Source organism: Carassius carassius, chromosome 16, assembly GCF_963082965.1.
Source record: "Carassius carassius chromosome 16, fCarCar2.1, whole genome shotgun sequence".
In the NCBI taxonomy this organism is placed as follows: domain Eukaryota; kingdom Metazoa; phylum Chordata; class Actinopteri; order Cypriniformes; family Cyprinidae; genus Carassius; species Carassius carassius.
The window spans coordinates 25,139,935-25,144,811 of record NC_081770.1 but is presented as its reverse complement, the minus strand read 5'-3'; the positions used below and the strand labels follow the sequence as shown (position 1 = coordinate 25,144,811).

At 34.0% G+C, this 4,877-nt stretch overlaps 1 long non-coding RNA gene across 1 annotated transcript; it reads left to right on the top strand.

The window, feature by feature from the left end:
• The first annotated feature begins 368 nt into the window (after nt 1-368).
• Nucleotides 369-1,055, top strand: LOC132159167 (uncharacterized). Its single transcript, XR_009437809.1, has 3 exons — nt 369-440; nt 582-685; nt 851-1,055. It is a non-coding gene; the product is annotated as an uncharacterized LOC132159167 (long non-coding RNA).
• The last annotated feature ends 3,822 nt before the right edge of the window (nt 1,056-4,877 follow it).

Sequence of the window (4,877 nt, the reverse complement as noted above, 5' to 3'; positions counted from 1 at the left end):
AAACATGGTCTGGTTATTAATAATGTGACTGCTGATGAATTAGGAGTTTATTACTGTATGAACACAGAAACACCTCCAAAACTCAGCAACAGCACCAGAATATACTTCAACGGTGAGTTCATTTACTGATTCAGTGATCAAGACATATTAAGGATAACCACTTAAATTTTTCATCTTAATTTTTTAATACTTATGAATAACATAATCCATATATTATCTTCAATATACTATCTGTATTGTCAGTTTAACAAAATCACAGCCATTATACCAATAGTAACAGATGTTACTTTCACAGACTGTGAATGATTTCTTTACAGACTCAACTCAACTAACTGAGTGTCACAATCAGACAGGGGTTACAAATACTGATCAAACACAATGGCTGATTATAAGCATCATATCTGCTCTGATAAACGGACTTCTGCTCATTCTGCTGATCGGTGAGTTAATTTCTGTCATCTGTAAAAAATATTGATATAATGTTGTGCAAAAAGTTTTTAATTTTAACTATTTCACTGCTATTTTTCCATTAATGGGACTTATATATCACTGAATCTGACTAAATCACTGTTCATTTTTAGGAGTAGTAAAAGTTTTTGTTGTTGGAAAAAGAAGGTCTACAGAACAAGGTCTGAAGAAACAGATGCAAGTTATAGAACAGCATCAAGACCCAAACCAATTACAGGTAAATTATGTGAAATCACAATCATAACTTTTGCATTTAGAAACTCTATTTCTGGAAGTGAGGATTCTTGCTGACCTATTGTTACAACTATAGATATAAATACATTTTGCTACAGGGACCACTAACTTCTGAAATGCTAAATGTGTTCCTTCATTGCTCTTTCAGTATGCTGAGGTGGACTTTTCCAAGATGCGTAGAAATATTCGATCGAGCCAAATCAACAGCACATATGCTGCTCTAAACCTGCCGAAATCATAAAGATGTGCATGACTGCTCTTATGCTACTTTCTTGATGTTCATGTAAAGGTCTAACCACAGACTGTAAGATAAAATTAACCTCCAAGATAACAGTCAACCTAACAGTCTTACATCAGTCTGTAAAAATATTTTTTTTAAACATAGTGTAAAAAAATTGTTTTGTTGTTTTTTTTGAAAAAAATGTGCCTTTTATAATATTACTGCTTCATTTTGCTTTCTAAAGATCAAAATCAATTAATGTATTGAAAGTATGGTTTTATGTTTTTTTAGGTTTAAATAGTACGTCTAAAATCATTCTAATAATGTGCAGGAAAACAAACAGCTTCTTGATAGAAAATAAATATCCAATTTTTAATTGTTTTTATTAAAAATATTCGTATATCTTCACAGTTTAAATGTTGTATAAATGTCAGAATGTTAAGCTATAAATAAAAATATAAAGCTGTCTTTATATTATAGGGAATCATCATATTTGGGAGTCTGTGCATGGCATCAAACATAACCCTGTGTCAGATTAAATATGTGTCCCTAGGACTACAAAACCAGTCATAAGTGGCACGGGTAGATTTATAGCCAACAATACTGTACATTGTATGGGTCAAAATTAACAATTTTTCTTTTATGCCAAAAATCATTAGGATATTAAGTAAAGATCATGTTCCGTTAAGATATTTTGTGAATTTTATACTGTAAATATATCAAACTTATTTTTTATTAGTATTATGCATTGCTAAGAACTTCATTTGGGCAACTTTAAAGTCGATTTTCACAATATAAATTTTTTTTGCACCCTCAGGTTCAAGATTGTCCTGTTATAACAAAACATACATCAATGGAAAGCTCATTTATTCAGCTTTCAGATCATATATAATTCTCAGTTTCAAAAATTTGAACTTAATGACTGGTTTTGTGCTCCAGGGTCACATATGTGTGTTTAAGAGTGTTTTAGTTTACTAGTTGGTCTACTGTAATTTTTCAGTTGGAAGACCTTTGTTTTACAATAACTGTATCTTTAGAAAAACTGGTTGAAACTTCTGTTAGTAATCATACTTTGGTCTGTATCCTATAGGATCTTAAATAGAGAAGGTACACATTATTTATCATTTTTGTGGAGCCTGTTTGGTTGAGTTTTTACATGCTTTTTGACCTACAAGAATTAGAAATATCTGGAAAATGGCCTAATATTTATTTTATTGTTTTTATTTTATTTTTTAATAAAGAGATCTGCTTATATTGCTAAGATGCTTTATTTATACCTGTATGAGTTAATCTGTATAAAAAAAAAATTAAGTCATCTTTGCTTAATTAAAGGTTTTGTGGATAAATTACTTAATTTATTAGTAATTTGTTTTATTCATGCCTTTGTAAATATTTTCTGGATGGAAAACATTGTTTTATTATTAAACAAAATAAATAAGACTCCTTTTGATGCCTTTAATTCTTTGGTCTATATTCAATTTACAATTAGATTTACTATAGATTTTAATATAAAAATTTCATATAAATATACAATGTAAACAGAATTTTATTTAAATAAAAACAAAAGTAGTAAATGCAATTTTAGCATCATATTAAATAAAGTCACAATCTGTATTAATATGTTTATGACTTTTATGGATTTAGTATGAAACGCTGACTGTTCATACACATCCTTGTCAGATACAGTGGTAAATAAATAACAAATTAATAATAAACCTAATAAAAGTCTTATGAGGTTGTATGGCCTATTTTGTGTGTGCATAGGCCCTTTATGATAAACACTGCATACAAAAATTACACGCTACACAGTGTGGTTAAACTAAACTGAAGTGCTAAACCAAAACCATAAATATGTTCCCCTTATTTGGTCAGCTGACAGCCAATGACAAACAGGGTCTGTCAACTTTGTCTAGAGGTTTAACCTTAGACTCGGAGCAGTTTTTTTCTGATATCTTTATGCGTTTATGTATCTCAGTTCTCACAGTTGTCTAAACCTCAAGTGGAAACCGAGCAGTGTTGCAGCTTGCTGGCTGTTTGTGTACTAGGTCTACATATTTAATGTCAAATCATTTGATATTGTTAAGTGCTATTACACATTCACTCTTCATACTGTTTTATTGCTTTGAAAAGATGCCAAATGTCAAAGCCGATTAACATAGATCTATAGTGTCTTTTTTAGAGACTAAAAAAGTAAAAATAAAAAATAATAAAGATAATAATAAAGCTTTTTCATAGTGAAACTGTAAGTGGTGAAGATCTAGGGCTCATGGGGAAAAGCAAAAAGAAAAAAGTGAAAAAGAACATAAAATTAAGTATTATACTTATTGCAGTTTGAAATAGGATTTGGTGGAATATAATGATTTTAAATAATATAGAAAATGTGTTCCATATAGTTTGGCTATTGTTGTTTATAAAAGTCAAGTTTCACGCATTGATGCATTAGATGGAAGTGTTTCTATGATTCATATGCATTGCATTTCCATAGAACATCATGGTACGTGTTTAGAAAATCATACAAAATACAGACATACAGAACTTGTGGTTATGATCTGGGCGGCCCCTGCTTCCCCCCCATCATACAAGCAGCAGCCTGCTTCCAGTTTCACAAGGGCCCATGAGCTACACCTCCACAGTACTGTTTAAACTATTAGGTCCCCCTACAAGACCAAGGTGTGAAACCAGGCAGCCACGTGTAACCTCATGTAGAGATGTACCATGTTTATAGAAAATCTCAGTAACGTCACACTGACACACTGAAGTCTTTTAAATACTCAGCTCCTGTGGATTTCTCTCTTGAGTTTGGAGTGTCTCCTAACTCCAGTGCCATAAAAGTAAGTGACTCAATACTGACGGTCAAGTGAAGATTTATCACTCGCCGAGTCTGTGCCCAGTTGATCCTGGGATTGCGGACAGATTTCATAAATTTCCTTTTCACTTCTTTTGAGGGTCTTTTTGTATTCTATGCTTCTTCAAAAACTGTTGCCATCAGTCCAAATTATTAAAATCAGGATAGTTTCAATAACAAAACCAGAAGACTGTCAGGATAATACACATCCACAAATCTTTACTTTAAAGTAATACAGCAGAGGAACTGCAAACGCTTTCTCTCAACTAATTTGTATGTGTGTTACGAGGTGGAGGCCCTGGCTTTGCTCTTACCCGTCCAGGCATTGAGATGTTATGTAGACCGGACACAAAGCTTCAGGACCTCAGACCAGCTCTTTGACTGTTATGGAGGCCGGCAGAAGGGGAATGCCATCTCTAAGCAGAGGATGGTCCACTGGATTGTGGATAGGGTTGGGTATCGTTTTTTTTTTTTTTGATACTGGTGCCATTTCGATACTTTTAAGTCAAGTCACCTTTATTTATATAGCGCTTTAAACAAAAAAGATTACGTCAAAGCAACTGAACAACATTAATTAGGAAAACAGTGTGTTAATAATGAAAAATGACAATTAAAGGCAGTTCATCATTGGTGAACGGTGCCGATGCCTAAAAAAAAAGCAGGAAAAAACTATGGATAACATTAAAGAACATTAAAAATATTAAAAATAAATCCATAGGTTTCACATGCTCCTTGGATGCTCTTGTGGCAGGATGGGCTACTTCCCCTTGCCCTACTTCCGGTGCGGGTGCGGATGCATTGGCGTAGAGTGCAACGCATTCCCAGAGGCACAATTAAATGGGTTGCTGCAACCTGTTCAGCCCAATTTGAGGGCAGAACTGTGTTGTTGGAGCCCCCTGACTCGGGCCTTCCCACTGGGCTCTTGGCCTCACCAGCCTTGGTACAGGTCGATCGAGGTACCGTATGTGTGCCCATGGTAAACATAGGCACAGCTGATGTGGTGCTCCACCCTACCACCATGGTGGGAAGTTTGACAGAAGTCTATCTAGTTAGCCTGCCATGAGGGGTTGTTGAAGTTAAGGCAACAGTGGCCACAGTACAATCCCATAG